The following is a 23,537-nucleotide window of genomic DNA, read 5'->3' as shown; positions in this document are numbered from 1 at the left end:
ATTTAAAAAAAATCGAGTTCTTCCAATTCTAAGAGTAACAGTATCAGTCACTATTTTTAACTTTCCGAAGAAGTTTATGTTTTCATAAAAAATCTACTTCGCTAATTATGTGTTTTCTCGACGTTTCAAGCCATTCTGAATCGAATGAGACCAAATTTGGAAAAAGTATGCGTGTGTGTGTGTGCGTGTGCATGAACAGATTTTTTGCCGTAAATCGACGTTTGCTCAAAAACGGCTGGACCGATTTTAAAAATTTAAAAGCCTTTAGATGTATCTCAATAAGGACTGGCGTTTATCAATTTCACGCGACGATCAGCCAAGCCGTTTCTTTGTAAATAGCAGAAAAGTGAAAAATTTTTCTTCCACGTTTTAGCCCGCAATTCTGAATCGATATTGAAAATTTCAAAACCGATCGAAAGATATTGGTTGGGAAAGGTACTGATTAGTTTTTAATAAAGATCGGCCGGGCCGTTTTCTTGTAATAAAATGTTGAAAAATTTTTTCGACGATTTTTATTATTATTTTTTTGATGGTAGATACCATCGTCGGCCCTACGACAACTCGTTTAAAAATTCGTCAAAGGTTGCAAAAATTAGTGTAGCTTTTTTGGCATTTGTTAAAATTAGGCCTTTCATCGACGTTTGCTTAAAAACGCCTGAACCGATTTCAGAAAATTAAAAACCATATGATGTGTCTCAATGAGGACTATCGCTTGTTAGTGCAACGTTGTGCGACGATCGGCCGTGCCGTTTCTTTGAATTTTGGAAAAAAGTGTTAAACTTTTCTTCCGCATTTATGTTCATACTAGCAAATCGATTTAAAAAAAAAACAAAAATTGTTCGAAAGATATTAGTTGGAAATGATATTGATTAGTTTTAGGTTTTTCCATAAAAATCGGCTTAAATTTTTTTTCAACAGTTAATTACAAGAAAACGGCTCGGTAGATTTTCACCTATAAAAATAAGTCGGGTTTTCCTTCCTGACGAATTAACTCCAGAACGCACGAACCGATTTCGACAATTTTGCATTCGTTGGAAAGGTCCCGGGCTCCGCAAGGTTTATAGCTAAGAAAATTAGTTGTGCATGGCATCGTGCCTTAATGCAAGCTGCTGGAATTTTACGCACCGTAATTAAAAATTCGAGTAATAAAAATAATCAATAACTGTTTTAAATAATTTCAAATAGATTATCTTCTATATATATATATATATATATATATATATATATATATATATAAAAATAAGCCGGGATTTCCTTCCTGACGAAATAACTTCAGAAGGCACGAACCGATTTCGACAATTTTGCATTCGTTGGAAATGTCTCGGGCTCTGCAAGGTTTGTAGCTAAGAAAATTAGTTGTGCATGGCATCGTGCCCTAATGCAAATTGCTGGAACTTTACGCACCGTAATTAAAAATTCGAGTAATGACATTAGTGAGAATTATCAGAATTAAGCTTGGTTAAGTCAACGAGCAATTCTTGACGCAAAGAGTAATGATGTACACGCACTGAATTTCACCATTCAATCAAAAATTGCTGGCGATTTGGTGACATACCAATGATTCCGACTGGTCTTCCGTTTGACTTCAAACGATTGCAATTTCCAGTTCGCAATAACAAGTCTCAAAGACAATCGCTTAGTGTTTGCGAGATAAATTTCAAATAGATTATTTAGAAAATCATTGTTTTGCCGTTGCCTGTGCACGAGTTGAAAAACCATCCGCTTTGTTTGTGTTAACGTCAGACCAAAAAAACAAAAAATGTTGTTTACCAAAGAGCACTACAATGAAACGGATAATTTGCGGATTCACTTTCATTTACTTAGAGAAGTTCAACTAAAAAACACTTCATTTTTGTAATAGATATAAATTCATTACTGTTGTAAATTTCTTCATCTTTCTCACGAAACCATCTGGTGGCGAAACGGAGTTTGTAGGGTTTGCTAGTATATATATATATATATTAGAGATGAGCTTATCATATCCGAAGCCGGATCGACTCGGATTTGACTCCGCTTTAGGGAGGAGTTATATCCGCTTAACAACTCCACGACTCCGACCACTTTGAAATCGAAATACTCGACACAAATGTGTTCTATAGTGCGTTGTTTATGCATCTAAGGATTTGTCAAATCCCATTCAATTTTTTGAAATGAAAATTTAGGAATAAAATAAAATTAAAAATTATCAATAAAATAATTTTACTAAAATATTCACAAATAAATGACGAGTTGTAAAATTTTTCGGTCGACCACATGATCGACTCAATACCTCGTAATTTTAACAGTGCTGTCCAAAGTAAAAACGCAAAACTTGAGAATCAAATTTAATTTAATTATTTTCTTTTGATGAGAAAATAATTGATTTTTTGGATTAATTTTATATAAAAATATTGCAGTAAACTTTGTAAAAAAGCAAAGCATTTATCATAAAATATTTTCACCAAATAATAATACTTCTGCTTTCTAAATTTTTCTTCTGCTATTTCCATTCGAGAATTAATATTATATCGGGTAGTTCGATTAGCATATTATTACTTTTACACAATTATATATATATATATATATATATATATATATATCATGGCCTTATAGATCTTATTGAAATATTACTGCCATAGGACAAGTAGTTTAATTTTAAAAATTCATCAAAATTTGAAAAAATGAGTAGTTTTTTTGACGTTTGCTAAAATTAAAATTAGACGATTTACTTGGTATAACGATAGAGTATTTGGTTCTAATGAACATACTGTTAAGAATTTGTAAAATATATTATGATCGTTAACGATTTTCCCAATAGTGTAACAAAAACTATTTTTTGTAAGGGTCGTCTGTTACGCTAGACTAGAGTGTCGCCGGACTATGCATGTCGTTCACATTTCAAGTACTAAATGCGTTAGTGACATAAGATATTTTTAATTTTGAATTAATTTATTTGTCTGGACTGTCTATATCCCAGTCGATAATTTTATTTATGGGTCTGCAAAATGCCTTGAGATTATTTCAAAGAATCATCATTCTCAGATATATGAAGTCCAAGAAATCATCCCCCGTAGATGTACAAATTAATGTAACCCGCCTCTTACGAGCGGGAATAATATTGTTAATCTTAATTTTTAATAATTTTTATTTAGTATAAGTTCAGAGCTCAGTATAGAAACACCAACTATCTGATACCATTATATTCACCATATTTTCTTATAATAAACTTATATTAATATCAAACGTCGCCTTTTACTTAAATAATCACTGATCACACCAGTAGTTCAATTATAGAACAAATATTTAAAACTGTAGTGGTTCGGAGAAGCAAATCGACAACACCCAGTTAGACGTCGAAGTAATTTTTAAGCTTCGCGCCTTAAGACACTTAACCATTAAAGTCCTACGGAAGCTAGTTTAAATATGAAAATTATTGATTTGTGAAAATTTGCTTTTAGAAAATACTCCAAGTTCACGTGTTCGTTCGTTTTCAAATATGTGTAATAAATCCACTCGGAATACTTTTAATCACTCATAAATTATTTTATTTTTTGTTGATTAAGTCGATTATTTAAACATATCGGGAAATTCATGTAACTTGCCTCAAGGCAAAATACCAATACCAACTAGTTGTTTTTATTTTTAACTTCCCATTGGGTAAGTTAGAGTCATCGCAAAAAAAATCGAATAAAAATCGACACAGATATATTTTTTCTAAATATTGTCTCATTTGATTTAGAATGACTTGAAATGTCGAGATAACATAAAATCAGTAAATCGGATTTTTTCGCGAAAACTAACTTCTTCTTCGGGAAGTTAAAAATCGTATTTTATGTGTTATGTCATGTTTAGTTTCTGGAAAATATGATCACTACTAAATTAGAAAAAATAATATACATATTATGAAGTTGTGTATCATGTACTCATTTACGCCCAACGCTGTTTCTTTAAGCAGAACTTGAAAATGGAATGTTAGAAGTTAGATGTCACCGCATCGTATACCTGGGTCACGTTAACCTGTAATCGCCGCACAAACCTGAAAGGATTTTGCTTGTTTCGGTCGAAACGTCGTTTGGGCAAGATCATACTTCACAGGATCATTTCTGTAGTAGATCTTCACAATCTCTTCACTCAAACGTGGAGTTGATGCGACCTCGACGATGAGTCGTAGCATCGCACCCTGAGCGTGAGAAAGGTGATCGAACTTCATTTGGAGTTCGATCATCATCGATGATCGTTCGCCAAAATCCCTGGTGGATTCTGGTCATGGGTGTGATGCTTTCTGAGAGGTCTCTTTAAAATTTATTATCTTGTGCGTTCCAAAAACAACACCAACGAATTGGCGTTCCTTATAACTAGAATAATTCATGTTCACAAGAATGATAGAAGACGTTCGGGAACAGTAAAAGTTTCAGCAAGATACAAAAATGAACAGTCATTAACTTCCCGTAGGACAAAAAAAAATGCAAATGAAAATTTTGATATATCTATACGTTTCAAAGTTCCTGAACATTGAAATAATAATTGCTTCCGGAAAACTGACGACAAAATACTGCAAAGATCTATCAGGTAATTTTTGCGATCAATTGATAGCTCTAAAAGCATGCTTAAAATCAGTTATTGCATCCAGTTTTCCGGATGTAATAACAGCTTGCATTTTATTCTTGACCCTTCCAGTTACAACCGCAACTGCTGAAAGGAGTTTTTCAAATTTAAAATTAATCAAAAATTACCTCAGAACATCAATAAAACAGGAACTTCTATCAGACATGTCTCTATTGTCCATAGAGGCAGAAACATCAGAAAAACAAAAACATCATCAGCTATAAATGATTTAATAAATCAGTTTGCTGATAAAAAGGCAAGGAGAGTGAATATTTAATTTTAGTTAGTTGTAAAATATTAAGAATAATATTCGATGTATATTTGAAAATTTGATAAATAAATGCTCTTTTGATTTTATTAAATGCATTTATTAATTTTTTTCTTTGAATTATGAAAAATCTTTAGGGGGGGGGGGCAAACCAATTTTGATATGGGGCCCCGCCAAGGCACGTTACGCCCCTGGTGGTGGACCACTTTTTTGGCCAAAGGTATTATTCAGAATATTTCATTTCTTACATAATATAAAACGAATACAAAATACATTTTTTTTATTTCAATTAAAGCATAAATTTTTGTCATTAAGTAAAGCAAAGGATACAAGATTTTTAATCAAATGTTGAATTATGTTGATCATTAACTTGTTGATGTAAGCTTCGGCTATCTTGTATTCTTAAAAAATTATTTTAAAAGTTATTTTTGGCAGTTGTAAAAATTTGATATTCAATGATGATGACGTGAAATTTTACTTCAAAACGTTCTAACAATAAAAATGATTTGAAAATCTGTAAAATCTTTTTTTACTTGATGTTATGCATTTCAATAATTTATTCATTTCAACATTTAAATTTTAAATATTTAATCTTTCATATCAAGTATTCTTAACAAAAGAATAGTTTATATATAGTACTTCCTTTTATTACAGGTAATATTTGGAAATTTTGGTCAAAGAACAATCTACTATTTAATTGGAGTGGTATCTTATGGATACAGATGTGCAGAACCTGGATTTCCTGGCGTATACATAAGAGTTAGCGCTTATTTGCCATGGATAACAGAAAAACTAAAACAATAAAATCAAAATTAAACTAGTCAGCATGTCTCTTTATCAATACGAATCGAATGTTTTTTGAATTATTCAAGTCGGTTGATTGGTGTTCCAAATCGTCGACAAAAATTTGTATCCGCACACACACACATATATCCATTTTTTCTAAGGTATGCCAAATTATTCAGAAACCTTTGAAACTTTGATATCTTTTATACGAAACGTAAATATCAACTTTTAGAAGGAGCTACAAGTCAAACTTTGCAAGAGGTGAGATTACCTGTAGTGACAACCGAAATGTGCCAAAATGCGTATCCCAATCAGGTTAGTTGTATAATTTAATACTCTTTCAAAATCAATTGCCAACTAGTTGGTTTGGTATTTAGCCTTGAGGCAAGTTACATGAACTTCCCGATATGTGTAAATAATTTACTTAATCAACAAACAAAAAAAATAATTTATTAGTGATTACAAGTATTCCGAGTGGATTTATTACCCATAATTAAAAACGAACGAACACATTAACTCGGATTATTTTATAAAAGCAATTTTTCAAAAATCAACAATTTTTATATTCGAAACAGTTTCGGTAGGACGTTAATGTTTTAGTATGTTCATTAAGACTAAGCACTGTATCGCTATACCAAGTAAATTGTCTAATTTTAATTTTACCAAACGTCAAAAAACTACTCATTTTCTCAAATTTTGATGATTTTTTTAAATTAAACTACTTGTCGTAAGGCCGTAATATTTCAGTAAGTTCTATAAGACCATGATACACATCGCCAAAAAAAGTTCCATAAAAATCGGCTTCAATTTTTTTTTCAACAGTTAATTACAAGAAAACTGCTTGGTAGATTTTCACCTAAAACCAATCAGTATCATTCGCAAATAATATCTTTCGAACAGTTTTTTATTTTTTAAAATCGATTTGGTAGTATGAGCTTAAATGTGGACGAAAAGTTTAACACTTCTTTTTAAATTACAAAGAAACGGCTCGGCCAATCGCTGCAAAAATCTGAGAAAAGATAATCCACATTAAAATACATTGATTGGCTTTTAAATTTATGCAATCGGTTCAAGCGTTTTTGAACAAACGTCGATGAAAGTTCTAATTTTGACAAACGTCAAGAAAACGACGCTAATTTTTGCAAACTTTGACGAATTTTTAAAATAAACTACTTATCACAGGACCGTAATATTTTAGTATGATCTATAAGACTATGGTATCTACCGAAAAAAAAAATATGAAAATCGTCGAAAAAAATTTTTTTAACGCTCTATTACAAGAAAACGGCCCGGCCGATCTTCACCAAAAACTAATCAGGTCGATTCCCAACCAATATGTTTCGAACAGTTTTTGAATTTTCAAAATCGATTCAGAATTGCAGCCTAAAACGTGGACGAAAAACTGTTCTGCAATTTACAAAGAAATGGCTTGGCCGATCATCGTACAAAAGTTAGAAACGCTAGTCCTCATCAAGATACATCGAATGGCTTTTAAATTTTAGAAATCGATTCAGCCGTTTTTGAGAAAACGTCGATTTACGGCAAAAAATCTGTTCACACACACACACTCATACTTTTTCCAAATTTGGTCTCATTCGATTCAGAATGGCTTGAAACGTCGAGAAAACATAAAATTAGCAATTCGGATTTTATGATGAAAACATAAACTTCTCCTTCGGGTACAAGTATAAATGATATGGATATGGAGTACTGTATTAGAAAATATAATATATTATGAAGTTCTATCATAAACTCATTATAGAACTCATTCCTCTAACCGTAAGAGTCGAACGCATTTTGCTAAACTATACGTTCAACACTCCTTCTATAAACAACAAGAGTTGAAAATGAAACGGTAGATGTCTCCGCTTCGTATACCTGGGTCACGTTAACCTGGAATCGCCGCACAAACCTGAAAGGAATTTGCTAGTTTCGGTCGAAACGTTGTTTGGGCAAGATCATACTTCACAGGATCATTTCTGTAGTAGATATTCACAATCTCTTCACTCAAACGTGGAGTTGATGTGACCTCGACGATGAGTCGTAGCATCGCACCCTGAGCGTGAGAAAAGGTGATCGAACTTCATTTGGAGTTTGATCATCATCGATGACCGTTCGCCAAAATCCCTCGTGGATTCTGGTCATGGGTGTGATGCTTTCTGAGAGGTCTCTTTAAACATTATATATTTTATAACATTTCAGCGGGAATAACTTATAAGTAATTGCTTAAAAATCGTAAATAAATTTTCATAAACTTTGTTGCATGTTTTTACGTTTTAAGGTTTTTGAGCATTTCAGCATTTCTTATGCATGTGTATGCGAGCATGTTCTGTGTGGATACGATTTTAATGGAGATAATGATCAGTTTTTGGAAAAAACGAAGGATTTTTGTTATATTTTCAAAGATATTATTATAATTAACATCCCGTAGGGTAAGTTAAAGTAAAGGCCCAAAAATGAAAATTTTTGCATATCTTCATGTTTAAGAAATTTCTGAACGTTTTGACATACTTAAGAAACAATGGATGTGTGTATGTGTGTCTGGAGACAATTTTTCGTCGATGACTTTGGGCGTACGGATTATCCGATATATGGTTAAAAAACATTCGATTAGATAGATTAGATACAGAACTGAAAGAGCAAAACATGTTAGTTTTTGAGAGTCGAGAGAGTTTGAAGCATCCGATTCGAATGTTTCAAAAAAAAAAATTGTTTGTGTTGATGGCAGTATGTATATTTTTTTGTTTTAAAATTTTTTTTTAACGTCAAAAATGCTTTGCATTTTAATTTTAATTCTAGCTAAAATCCTAAAGCTCTCTTATATATTTCAAATAAATAATTCGAACTTTGCAATTCAATTTATATAATTTTGTAAGAAATATTGTTAATTAGTTAAATAATTGCTATTAGAAATATGAGATAAAATCTTTTATCCGCTTTTACTCTGCTTGATTAAGTTTTATTTATTAACTTCCAGTTGGGTAAGTTATTGTAATCAAAAATTGATATTAAAAATTTTGACATTTTTTCACGTTTTGAAGGTTTCTGAACATTTTGGTGTATCTCAGAAAAAATGAGTGTCTTTGTGTATGGATACAATTTTTCGTTTACGTTTTCAGGCGCACGGATCAACCGTTTTGAATGGTTCAAAAACATTCGATTTCTATTGATGGGGAGATGTGCTGATTATTTTTTGGCAGAGGCAGATCTAGCTGCTTTGGAGATACGGAATAAAGAGTGCAAAAACTAGAAATCGAGTTTTTGAGAGAACAAAGCATCCGATTTGAATGATCCATTATGTCATTATGTCATGCAAAAATTATGTCATTTTGTTTCAACAAAATTTTTTTGTATATCGAAAATAATTCAGATTTTAATTTAAATTCTTATTAAAGTTCTGAAGCTCACTTATATACTTTAAATAAATAACTATAACTCTGCAATTCAGTTTATATAATTCTTATAAATATTAGAAAACGTTACAGTATTTATATTAATCTATTTGAAAACATTTAATATTCCTCGATCATTTCGTTACGGTACGGGAAGTTCCAGCAATTTGCCTTAAGGCACGATGCCATACACCATTAGTTATATATATATATATATATATATATATATATATATATATATATATATATATATATGTAAAGTACAGTCTTCTACTCCTTGAATCCACTGTGAGTTCAGGCAGGCAAGTGAAGGGCCGAGTTTTTTTTTTTTTTTTTTTTTTTAGTTTTTATTTCTGTTTTATTACAATATATTACAATATAATATACAATAACCATGATTTATGAGTTTACTACTAAAAGTATTTTACTCTTATTTAATACTACAAACTATCCACTTTAAATTATACATTTTGTTTTAAAAATAAAATAATGGTTTGTGATCGAAAAAAAAGAAAGTTCAAACATTCTTCAAAAAAAAATCACAATCTTTAAATATATATTTAATTTACATTCTTCAAATTATTAGATACTCTTATTTGTGTTGTCCAGAATGTAGTTTGGCATTGGATATTTGCCGTACCATATGATATCAGGCGTGTACTGTCCGAGGGTTCTAATATTATTATTGGTATGGTCTTTGCATTTTTCGTAGAAGTTTTCCGTCATTTTCTTAATGTGGTTAATCACAGTCGGTATGTCTGCTTGTTCGTGTAAGAGCTTTGTTGAGTAGTAGTGTCCGGTAGTTGGGTCACGTATCAAGTTCAGTATTAGTCTCAGTGATTTGTTTTGTAAAATTTGTAGTTTTTTAATATTTGTCCTCGATGTCATGTTCCATATTGGGGCAGCATACATCAGACATGGCCTGATCAGCGTTAGATATATTCTTCTTTTATTACGCATATTTAATACACTCTTTGTGTTCAATAATGGTCTTAAAAGATTCAGAAGCCCATATGTTTGCGCCAATTTCTTTTTTATATGTGTATTGAAGTTAAGTTTCCTATCAAGCGTTACTCCTAGGTACTTAACTTCATCTGTCCATTTAATTTTTTGTCCTGAAATTTTTATTTCTATAGGCTTTTCTTTCAACTTATTTCCTTTCCAAAAAATTATTGCTTCCGTTTTTATGGGATTTACTTTTATGTGCCATTTTTCTGCATATTTTGCTATATTATCTATGTGATTTTGTAGCTTGTTAGCTATCAACGCTACTGATTTTGATGATGTGAACACAGCAGTATCGTCCGCAAATGTTAATGTATTTGTTTTGCTGTCAGTAGGGATATCATATATATATGTATTAAACAATGTTGGTCCTAGCAAGGATCCCTGAGGCACTCCAGCTACTATACGTTTAGGATTTGAAAGATTATTATTTACTTTAACCTGAAATGTACGATCTTTAAGATATGAAATGATGACTTTTGTTATGTAATGTGGAAATTGTAAATTTATTAATTTATACAACAGTCCATCTGTCCAAATTGTATCGAAAGCTTTTTCAAAATCTATTAGTACAAGACCAGTGTGTGTCTTTTTGTTAAAATTTAGTACAGTATTTTCAACTAGCTGTGCTAGTGGATGAAGAACTGAATGCTCATGTTTGAAACCATATTGCGTTTCTGGTATGATATTATTAACACTTAAAAATTTATTAAATCGAACAAGCAGTAATTTTTCAACTACTTTGCTTATTGTATTCAATAGACTTATAGGTCTGTAGCTTTGTGGTAGATTTGGTTGTTTTCCTGGCTTTAATATTGGTACCACATTAGAACATTTCCATGACACAGGAAAGTATCCATTTTTAAAAATTTTATTTGTTATTCGTGTAAGTAGAATAATAGCTTTAATAGGTAACTGTTTAATTGCTAAGTTCTGTATACCATCTGGTCCTGGAGCTTTCTTATTAGACAGTTTCTTAATAATATTTATAACTTCCGCAACAGTTACTATCTCTATTTTGTGATTTTGGTTATAAATATTGTTTATATATTGTCTTACACTGGAACTAACAGTCTGTTCAAAAGCATTTTGAGTAATAGAAAGATTGTACTGATGTGCTAATTCGAAGTTAGATGCTAAAATTTCGGCCTTTTGTTCGGGCGTTGTTGCAAAGTTATTGGAATTTGTATGTAAATATGGTATGGGAGCAAAAGTTTGGGTCAGTCTTTTTGCAGTGTACCAAATTTTATTTGGATAATAGTTAATATCTGTTAGTTTATCAGCCCATATTTTATTACGATAAACCCTAATGTCCTCAGTAATTATTCTAGTAAGCCTGTTTAAATGTTCTTTGAGGAACGTGGCACCTGATTTTTGCCACAACTTTTTAATTTGATTTTTTAATTTAATTTTGGATATAATTTCCAAAGGTAAACTAATTGTTTGTGTTGAAGTGAACTTTCGCAATGGAATGGTTTTACTTATGGCATCAGTAATAGTAGTTGTTAGGTGTTCTACAGCTTGATCTATACTATCATTGTTGTCAATTTGTCTGGTGTGACATATATTATCATTTATTACTTTCTTATAGAGCAGCCAATTGGCTTTATTATAATCTAAAACATTTTTGTAGGATTGAGGATTGTCGTCAAGTGGGTTTGAGATACTTATAAAGACTGGATTATGATCTGAGTTAAATAAAGATTTGGTTATAGGTTCAGAAAGAATAGATAGATTTTTTGTAAGGGCTAAATCTATTGTACTATGGTCTTGATTTGGTATCGCAGGAAATCTAGTTGGAGTCTGAGGATAATGTAGTTGAATGGTATCATGGTTTTTGTTTAAGTACTTAAATAGTTTGAGTCCGTTTGTGTTATTATATTTACAATTCCACATTATGTGTTGCGCATTAAAATCACCAGCTACAATAACTCTTGGATTTAAGTTGAATATTTTATGTAAGTCTGCATGCAATAGTTTTGCAGAAGGAACATATATGGAGACAATAGTTATTTTACGTCCTCTATTGAACACATTTATAGCAGTAATTTCAGAGTGTTTTACAGATAATAACGGTAATTCTTCATGTCTGATACAAGCTTTTATAAATATTGCTGTACCACCCCATCCTGTCATGTTTCTGTCATTCCGGTATATTTTGTAGTCGTTCATGTATAATTTGTCAGTGGGTTTTAAGTGAGTCTCATTTATTAATACGATGTCTAAGTCCATTGTAACGATCGTTTGTCTGAGTTCATCAATGTTATTTTTATTCCATTTGAATTGAAAAACATTATTTTTATACCATACTTGTCAATTATGGGCATTTAGTAAGAAAGTTTAAAATTGTAGTATATTTTTCATTGTATGTCATGTTAGTATTTATAGTCTTTGTAAGTGCATAAAGTTCCCTGAAAATTTTTATTACCTCAGGATCTGAAAAAAGCAACTTGATTTGTCTTATTGCAGCAAAAATGCCCTCGGTGGAGTTAAAATCAGGATCTTGATTCGATGAAGTTGATGGTATACTTCTTTGTTCAGGAATAGCTTGGAATTTTGGTAGTTCCATCTGGACAGTGTGTCTGGCATCTCTCGGCTTCAGCGTTTCAGAATAGCTTCTTGTCATAGGTTTAGGTTCAAGGGCTGCATGAATCTGTTGTTTTTTAGCCTTGTAATTCAGTAAGGATGTACACTTTGAATAGTTTGCTGGGTGATAGTCTTTACAGTTAACGCACTGGGGCTTTTCTTCTGATAATTTTTGGCAGCAGCCAGGAGAATGTGCTTTTGTACATTTAATGCATCTATATTTCATATCACACGAGTAAGACGTATGTCCAAAACTTAAACATTTATGACATTGTAGGATTTTGAAATTTGGCTTATACATTTCCCATTTAATAATGTGACCATTTAAGTTCGTTATTTCTTTTACTTTTGACATGTCTTGCGATTTGTCAAGCATAATTATATAAATTGGTAGATTATGTTTTTGTCCATCAGAATAGGTTTTCTTTAATTGTATGACCTTTTGCACAAGAATACGTCGTACACTCAGTAATTCAAATACCTCTAACTCAGTAATTGCTGGATGTAAGCCTGTTAGTGTGATTTTCTTTGTTGTTTCTCCAGTGGAATACGTATAAAATTGGTAACTGCAATCTCTTAATGTACTCTTTATCTTGTTATGATCTACTAGTGTCTTAGTATATATTTTATGGGTATGCGTTTTAATATATTGTATGGTAAAATTAACTTTCGTAACATCTCGGATGTAGTTTATGGCCCTGAGATCTAAGTTATGTTTTACTATTATCGGTGGTACCTTTACTTCTATAGGTTTCGTGTCATTATTCCCTTGTATGATTTCCATTGTTTCTTGCTTTTGGCCACGCTTTCTTGACTTAACCTTTGTAAATTCTTCTAGTTCGAGGTCGGTATCCATATCACTTCGGTCAGTAAGTGACTGGTACCTGTTTTCTTTTTTATTCTTTTTACTTCGTACCATTGTTTGTTTGTTACTTTTGATTTCAAGCCTTTTGACAGATTTCCTAGGCTTATGCCTAGGAAACTCTGTGTTGGGGACACCCACCTGACTATAGATTTTCTTTATCTTCTTGTAATAATACTTGAGAAATATTCTTCAAAATAAACTAGCTTCTAATAACTTTAAATTTCACTACACTCTTGCACTTCCGGGTCGTATACTTCAGCTCTCTTCCCAAATCAAGTCAGTATCAGCTCTCGAGTGTGCTCAATCGAGTCTCTTTCTTAGTATGATGACCTGAAGGGCCGAGTATTGCTGCGCTGTGGTTTTATACCATAGGATAACGGTGCATGACAGGGACGCGCAACCTGACGTGGTGCGCCAGGGCTGTGCAACCTTATCCTATACATATATATATATATATATATATATATATATCTTTTATATAAAAATGGAGCTCTCTTTCAAATGTCCGAATAAAACTCGAAAACGGCTGAATCGATTTGGCCAGTCTTAGTCTTGAAAAATTCGTGCCAATCCAGAGAAAGTCCAAAAGGTGAAAAAATATTTCAAATCCGCGTAGAAACTTTACATTTTTAATTTGAAAATTTTTGTAGAAGCGTAATTTAAATAAAACAATGGACGGTGGCAATTTCGTGAAATGTCAAACGCTTTCGACAGATGATGTTCAATTACGTTTAATACGATGTTTTACGCGAATATTGTTTATTTATGACTTATATATAAAAATGGAGCTCTCTTTCAAATGTCCGAATGAAACTCGAAAACGGCTGAATCGATTTGGCCAGTCTTAGTCTTGAAAAATTCGTGCCAATCCAGAGAAAGTCCAAAAGGTGAAAAAATATTTCAAATCCGCGTAGAAACTTTACATTTTTAATTTGAAAATTTTTGTAGAAGCGTAATTTAAATAAAACAATGGACGGTGGCAATTTCGTGAAATGTCAAACGCTTTCGACAGATGATGTTCAATTACGTTTAATAGGATGTTTTACGCGAATATTATTTATTTATGATAAATTTGTAGCGAGTAGTTTTGTTTGTAGTTTTACTTATATACAAAAACGTTAGTAAACGGGCCGCAAGTGTTACTAGAGACTCAAAATATCAACTTTTTGATATGTTAATATGAAAATGCAATTTTTGGCATATTTTTCTCAAACACGGTGCTCTAAAAGATCTCATTTGTATAATTATATACTCATTGGTATTTATAAAACGTTTTCTAGGTTATATTATTTTTATTTATGTTATCTAAATTCAGAACCTAAATTTGGTATCGATCAAATGGACATTTTGTCGAATAACATTTTTCCAGTTATAATTTCCCAGAATTTATCGCAGAATAGATAGTAATATATGAAGACCCAGGATTAAAAAAATCCACCACCGATGTGCCAAAAATCAGTAAAGTTAAGCATTGTTTAACAACAATATTTGAAATTAGAGGAAAAAAGATGTATAGCCAGCTACAAACTTGATTTGAAAACGATAATCTTTGAAATGGGGGAGATAAACGGTAATCTTTGAAAATCCATAATAAAAGTATTTTCTTCCGTTGGTAGTTTTAGCATTAGTTAAAAATGTAATTATTTTGGAAAATACCTTTAAAATTATAATAAGGCTTTAAACCTTTTGCCACCTGCCCGTTACAAGTTACTCCGCATATAGGATAAAAAGGTCTAGATAAAAATTTTTGGAAGATATCAAAAAAGCACATTTCTACAATGATGAAGTAGAAGTCAGATTACTGAACGTAGTCAGATAATTGTTTGTTTGATATGTGTTATTTGTTGTGATATAATTGTTATGGTTTTCACAATATAGTTTATATTTGCTCAAAGTCAAATTGGACTTTTGTGTGTCGCCCTGCTCTACATATATACTTTTTATTAAATTTACTTTAATTCATCGAATGTAACTTGGAACCTTTCAAAAAGCAGGTCCAAGAAGAAATACTTAATTCATTTTTTATCTCTCCTCGCAAAAATTTGAAAATTTTGTATAAGCTCAGTAGTATTATTTACAATTATACACAAAATCCAGAATCCAAAAAGAATCTGAAAAACTTGAAACGTAATTATTAAGCCGAAAGACAAAAAAAGACTCGGATTGGATTATACGATGTTTTCTATAGAAAGTGTATAAAACTTGCAGTTTGATTATATTGACAAAATATAGACAAACTAACGGGTTTTATTGTTTCTATAATACCTCATTGTATATAGCATTCAAACAACACATCCTTATACACTTAAAGTATTATTATTTTTGATTCTATAGAAATGGTTTAGAATATACCTTATTTAGCAAAACAACGTTTGCCGGGTCAGCTAGTATATATATATATATCTTATATATAAAATTCTTCTGTAACAATGTAAGTTTCATTAATCCTCCTAAACTATAATTCGGATTTTCATGAATCTTCCTGAAGTTTGTTCGGGAAATTTTTTAGAATGTTTTGATTCATAGAAATATAGTTAGATTGTAGAAGTAAATGGAAAAAATTACAAAAAACCGCTTATCATTGCTTGCCCTTGAAAATATTTTAGGCATAGTTTGACATTAAAAACAAAAGACGACTGTCATTTGCCAAACATTTCCATTCACTTATAGGCTAAGACAATATTAAAATATAATATATTTATGATTATGAATAAGAAAAATGTAAGGACTACATTATTATTGCCAAAAAGAAGCTGAGATGTGCCAAAAATTAAAATAATATAAGATTTAGTATAAAATACAGTTAACATCTGACAGGTAATGCAGTCTGCGCATGCGTCTGTCAGTGATCGCTTATAGCCTACAATTCACTTTGACTAACTATTATTTTTTAACTTTTAAATGCAGTCGTGTTTTGCCTTACTTTACTAAACCACGATACAAAAATAATTTATTTATTCAAACAATTATTTAGAAGTTTCATTGTGTCTAAAATTCATATGTTTGGCATTGGATACGAAATATTTACTCAAGACAATGGAGCATTTTGGGTCTGAATATTTTTAATGTGCTTCAATTTGCAAGAAATTTTGGAATTAGGTTCATCTTACTCTCAAGTTTAAAAATAAAAATAATTTAGAATCATTTGCCACTTCCCGGGGGGATGACATCTCTTTTCAGTGGTTCAATTGTATCTCTTTCAAACTAACGTCGGATATCGATAAAAGAACTAATTAGAATAGAAAAATGTTTAATAATGTTTTTCAAAAAATAAATTACTTTTCAAGTTACTGGCTACTGAAATTTTGTTGTTTTTTGCGTTTTTCATCGTTTTTGCAATTATTTCTAAAAATATACATTTAAACGAAAATCATGTAATGAACAAAATTATATCAATCACAATCCTAATAAATCGGTGTTCTATAAATTGTTCTAGGAACAATATTAGGCTAGATATGAAAATGGGGTTTTATAGTACTCAAAATAAGTTTTAAAATTAGTACATCTGCGTGTAAGATGAGTGAGCTATCATGCAGATAAAAGATGCATACAATATTTTTTTCGTTCAAATAGTTTTTGAGTGCCATTTCCACCAAAATTAAAAATAATCGTATTCCCTCTGGAATCAACATGGTTTAGGAGATTTTGACGGGTTCTAGAAAATACCATAACTTTAGTGCAAAGGATTTCCAAAAAGCTTATGATTTCATGAAAAAAAATCTATTTAAAAAAATAAAAGATACGTATAATGGTATATAAATGAAAATTCAAGGTCTTTTACTGACCAATTATTGCTTTTTATTATTTTTCTGTAACACAAATATTGATAGTGTACAACCAGAGTGTCTTTCGAGTCCTTCAATCCTTTGCCATTTCAAAATAAGAGAAGTTACGGTAAAATTTATGATAGAGAAAGTTGTAACTCATTTAATTACCTTTAAAATAGTGTATTGCAAGTATTGATAAAATCAGAATTAATAGAGTTATAATTCAATTAATCCGGTGGGTGGTGACGTAGTGCAAATTGTTTTTACTTCTGAACTTAAGATTAAGATTAGCCTATTTCCGACACACGGTTTTTTCCTCTCCATTTACTGCAATTTTGTAGATCGTAGGTTGAATAGAGCACATGTGAACAGGATTTGACAAATTAATTCAATTCAAATATAAACTTAAGTAGTGATGTATATAAATTCATTAGTGAGAAAAATGTAATTTAGAAATAAAAAATACTAAAAGCCAGTTGAAATTTGGTACAAATATATAAAAATTATAGGCAACATTATTAAAGCCATTATTTTGGGTAGAAAAAACCAATGTGATATTGTACCTTTACCGGGAATGCTATTTATTAATTCTTTCTGGATTTGTTATACCCTTTAAAAGACTTCAATTTTCAACACGTGTAAATTATGCTATAAATCACAAAGGCAGGCGATGATTTTTTGTGTGATACATTTGGAAAGTCAATGTTTTAGTCGTGAATAAACAAAAAATCATTCATTTTTTCATCCACACCTACAAGTTTGACTAAAAAATTGTATAACCCTTGACATTAAAATAAATTGAGCTATTGGAAATAAATTTGTGGTTTAAATTGCAGTGTTTAATTTTTATTATATAATTTTATTAAACATATTTCAATATTTGTTAAAGGGATAATTAAAGTGTTAACTGTGGGAATTGAGAATCATCATTTTATTTTAAGCAGCTCTACAGTCACTCATTTATTGATGTAAATCATAGGTTCCCAAACTTGTTTGTGTCGTGGACCCCTTTAACTTTGCCATGGACCCCTTATTTAGCCGATATCAATTTTTTTTCATTTAATTTATTTTTGTATTATACATTCAAAGTAAAGTCCAAGTGAAGACATAATTGACTTCATAATAATAATAAAATGAGTATTGATGAGGTGTATTGTGATCAACAATCGTGACCTCTTGAAAGCTATCATAGACCCCTGAGTGTCCATATGGACCACTTTGGGAATCACTGATATAAATAGTAATTCGAAAAACAATAATTATTAATTTTAACTGAACGGTAAATATTAGTACAGGATATTGAAAAAATGCAGAATTGGGTACAGGACAACGTCTGTCGGGTCATCTAGTATATATATATATATCTTATATATAAAATTCTTCTGTAACTATGTATGAATGATTAATCCTCCTGAACTATAACTCGGATTTTCATGAATCTTCCTGAAGTTTGTTCGGGAAATTTTCTAGATTTTTTAGATTCATAGAAATATAGTTATATTGTAGAAATAAATGGAAAAAATTACAAAAAACCGCTTATCATTGTTTGACCTTGAAAATGTTTGAAGCTTAGTTTGACATTAAAAAAAATGAAGACTGTCATTTGTCAAAAATTTCTATTCACTTATAAGCTAAGACAATAAATAAATAAATAAATAAATAAATAAGCCTCTTTATTTCCTGTCTTTTAACATTTTTTACATGGATTTGTTAAATTAACATAAACTTGCATATACAGAACATGTTATATTATGTAAGATAAACACAGTACACGATGTATAGAGTTAATCGGCAAGAACCCCACGGGCTAAGGCAATATTAAGATATAATAAATTCATGATTATAAATAAGGGAAATATAATGTCTACATTATTATTGTCGAAAAGCAGCTGAAATGTGCCAAAAATTAAAATAATATAATTAAATACAGTCAACATGCGTCTGACAAGTGATGCAGTTCTGCGCATGCGTCTCACGTTTGTGAAATGTCAGTTCAATGTAATTACGTACACTATATTAAAATTCAATTTGACAGATTATTATTTTTTAACTAAATGTTAAAGAAAAATTAAAAGCGCTGTTTGCTAATATATTCAGAAATATACATTTTGACAAAAATAATGAAATGACCAAAATTATATATAGGTTGTCAAATATCTCCCTTCCGCCTTTTTGTATTATAAACCAATAGCAAAAAAGCGGAAGGGAGATATTTGACAACCTAATAAATTAAAATCTTAATAAATCACTGTTTTATAGTGTTCTAGGAACAATATTAAGCTATATATATAAATGGGGTTTTATAGTCCTCAAAATAAGCTTTAAAATGTAAAATGTAAATGTAAAATGAGTGAGCTATCATGCAAATAAAAGACGCATACAATTTTTTTTTAACTTGAATCAAATAGTTTATGTGTGCCATTTCCACCAAAATTAAAAATAATCGTATTCCATCTAAAAAATACCATAACTTTAGTACAAACGATTTTCAAAAAAACTCACGATTTCATGAAAAAAAATACATAAAAAACAACCAATTTCTCATTATTATATCTCTGAAATTTAAGGGTTTTTTCTGACTAATTATTGATTTTTATTATTTTTTTGTTACACAAATATTTATAGAGTTATAATTGTTTAAAAAGTGCGCGGCAGTGAACCAGAGTGTCTTTCAAGCCCTTTAACCCTTCGCCGTTTCAAAATAAAAAAGCTACGGTAAAATTTATGATAAAGAAAGTTGTAGGTCATTTAATTAATTCAATTAATGCTGGGAGTGGTGAAGGAGTGCAAATTGTTTTCACTTCTGAACTTAAGATTAAGATTAGCCTATTTTCAAAATATCAAGAAAACTGGAGCATAGTAAAAAAAATCGCAGAGCACACGCTTTTTCCTGTCTATTTACTGCAATAATTTTGTTTATCGTAGGTTGAATAGAACACATGTGAACAGGATTTGACAAATTAATTCACTTCAAATATGAACTTTAACCTAATTTAGATATTAAAATTACTAGAAGCCAGTTAAAATATGGTACGAAATTATAAAAATTATAGGCAACATTTTTGAAGCAATTATTTTGGGTAGAAAAATTCAAGGTAGTATTGTACCTATACCGCGAATGCTATATATTAAATCTTTCTGAATTTGTTATACCTTTTAAAAGATTTCAATTTCAAATACTTATATCGAATGCTATAAATCACAAAGGCAGACGATTTTTCGTGTATTAAATTTGGAAAATCAATGTTTTTGTCGTAAATAAACAAAAAATCATTCATTTATACATTCACATCTACAGATATGACTAAAATTATTGGATAATTTGGCAATTAAGGACAGAATGATTAAAAGAAGACTGGAGTGGTGGGGTGAAAAATTTGGAATACTACCAAAAAGTCAATTTGGCTTTAGGAAGGGTATGGGAACACAGGATAGTTTAAGTAATTTTATTAGTGACTTACATATATCCTTTGCGAAAAATAAGTATGTTGTGGCACTTTTTAGTGACATCAAGGGTGCATACGATAATGTTTTACCTAAAATATTATCAGAAGCTATGTCAAAGATTGGATTACCATGTAACTTTATTAGGGCAGTTACTAATAATATCTTTGAAAGGGAAGTATATTTTAGAATAAATGGTAAAATAATTGGACCAAGGAAAATATATAAAGGGTTACCATAAGGAGGTATTTTAAGCTCTTTATTATATGCGATATACGTAAGAGATATAGAAGGGATCTTGGCGCCAGGAACAAAAATTTTGCAGTATGCGGACGATGTGGTTATTTATGTAGAAAAAGTAAGCCTGCAGGAAGCTTGTGAGGTAATGAGTAAGAATATTGATCGTTTTCATGAGTGGCTGGAAGAGAAAGGTCTGGAATTATCAGAAAATAAAAGTTCAATTGGTATTTATACAAGACACAGAAATATTTATCATGTGGATAAGATAAATAGTAAATATCACATCATTAAAGTACAAAAATATAACAAATTCTTAAGGGTTATATTTGATCAAAAGTTATCTTTCAGACACCACATGGATTATGTGCTTAAAAGAATAGAAAAAAGAATAAATTTGAGAATGACGAATGGTACATGGTGAGGATCACACCCTATTACGTCCTTGAATCTTTATTAAACACTAATAAGACCCATTTTTGATTATGGATGTATTGTATTTAATAATTCGATTTATTGTAAAGTATTGGACAAAGTTCAATATAACTGTTTGAGAATTTGTATGGGGGCTATGCGATCCACTCCCACTAATGCCCTGTTGGTGGAAAGTGGTGAGATGCCTTCATACCTAAGACGACAGTTCATTTGTGATAAATTTATACTTAAAAAATATAATACAGGATAATCAAATTATAGACAAAGTAGGTAAAATTTCAATGGACACTACAATATATAATTACTGGAAAAATCGAAAAAAACCATGCCTAGTTAATAGCTATTTGTATGTAAATAAGATAAGGAAGAAAGGTATCAATTATTCAAAACACCCATATTATAATATACTTTATTTGGATATATATATAGCATTTCTGATGATATTTTTAATATAAACATGACAAAAATAAGAGATTACAATGTAATTTACACTGATGGATCTAAGCTTGATCATAAAGTGGGTTGTGCAATATATTTGGAAAATTTGAACATTAAGTTGGGATATAAACTGCCTGATTTTGCTTCAATTTTTACTGCGGAAATTTTGCTATTAAAAAGGCAATAGAGTTAATTCAAAGGCACAAAATAATGAAGACAGTTATCTTCACCGACAGTAAAAAGTAGTATAGAAACTCTACAAATTTATACAACAAAACTGAGCCTTCAGATATATTGTTCTATGAAGTGTGGTTCGATATTACTAGGCTGATGAAAATAGGGTATAGCATTAAAATAATATGGATTAGGGCTCACTCAGGAATCAGAGGAAATGAAATAGAGGTAGAATAGCAAAACAAGCAACAAAAAATGGATCTATTATGCATGTAGCAACATACAAGGATTATGTGAAAACGGTGTAAAAATAGAAATTTTAAAGAGTGGCAAAAAGTATGGATCGATCCAAATGAGACTAGAGGGGCCTATTATAGAATGTGCAATCCAACAGTGGGAAGCAGAATGTGGCAAAAAAGTTTCAAATTCGAGGATAGAAGAACCTTAGTAACATTAACGAGGTTAAGATTAAATCATGGAAGCTTTCCATCACACCTGCATCGGATAGGAGTTGCATCTTCGAATGTATGTAGGTGTGGTAAATCAGTTGGAAGTGGAGAACATTTAATATTGGAGTGTGGCCTGTTTGAAAAAAATAGACAAGATATGTTGAATAAGCTGCATGAGTGTAATTACATAGACAAACCAGTTAATTTAGTTACAATATTAAGAAGTGTAAAGTGCTATAGTATTTTGGTTATTTGTTAGATTAAGTGGTATAAATATATAATTTTTGTTAATATAATATTGTATGTGGCTGTATTGTTATTAGAGGCCAAATAAAATAAATAAAAAAAAAAAAAAAAAAACCTTGGCATTAAAAATAATTGAGCAATTGGAAATAAATTTGTTCTATAAATTGCATTGTATAATTTTAATATACATTTTGATTGAATATTTATTTTAATATTTGTTAAAAGGATAATTAAAGTGTTAACTGTGGGAATTGAGAATGATATTTTATTTGAAGCAGTTCTACATTTAACATTACTCATATATTTGTGTAAATAGTAACTCGAAAAACAATAATATTATTTTTAACTGAACGGTAAATATTAGTATAGAATATTGAAAAAACGTAGATGTGGGTACAGGACAACGTCTGTCGGGTCATCTAGTATATATATATATATATATATATTATATATTTATTTTTATAATATTTATATTTATGTATATACGTGTGATATTTAACTGCGCCTGGTATAATCAATTGCAGTTAAAAGTAACAAATTGAATAGGTATAACACAAAGAACGCTCGCCCGTAGGTAAGCGGTTAAGAGCGGGGACTTGTTTCAGAGGTCCCGGGTTCATACCCACTCGAGCAGCCTGTTCTCAGGCAACATTGACAACGATTTTCACTTGGAAATATAGATAGCAATATGTTTCCAAGTGAAAAAAAAGCCCTCACCCGGTATTGTTGCATCATACTTGCCCTATTACAGAGATTGTAATAAAAATTTATCATACAGAGATGTGACAACTGTTTGGGTTGCCATCTGTAATAAACAAAAACGTAGTTTGTAAGACCTTACTCACAACAGCTTATAGAACC

At 30.6% G+C, this 23,537-nt stretch overlaps 2 non-coding genes across 2 annotated transcripts; both read left to right on the top strand.

Annotated features, from left to right (window-relative positions):
* The first annotated feature begins 4,057 nt into the window (after positions 1–4,057).
* LOC113383937 lies at positions 4,058–4,270 on the top strand. The gene has a single exon (XR_003367892.1). It is a non-coding gene; the product is annotated as a small nucleolar RNA U3 (small nucleolar RNA).
* Positions 4,271–7,592: 3,322 nt separating this feature from the next.
* Positions 7,593–7,806, top strand: LOC113383981. Its single transcript, XR_003367929.1, has one exon. It is a non-coding gene; the product is annotated as a small nucleolar RNA U3 (small nucleolar RNA).
* The last annotated feature ends 15,731 nt before the right edge of the window (positions 7,807–23,537 follow it).

This window comes from Ctenocephalides felis, unplaced genomic scaffold, assembly GCF_003426905.1.
Source record: "Ctenocephalides felis isolate EL2017-DRISC unplaced genomic scaffold, ASM342690v1 CF-g0.4_SCAFFOLD_03570, whole genome shotgun sequence".
In the NCBI taxonomy this organism is placed as follows: domain Eukaryota; kingdom Metazoa; phylum Arthropoda; class Insecta; order Siphonaptera; family Pulicidae; genus Ctenocephalides; species Ctenocephalides felis.
The sequence above is the reverse complement of the archived record's forward strand: the minus strand, read 5'-3'. Positions and strand labels throughout refer to the sequence as shown.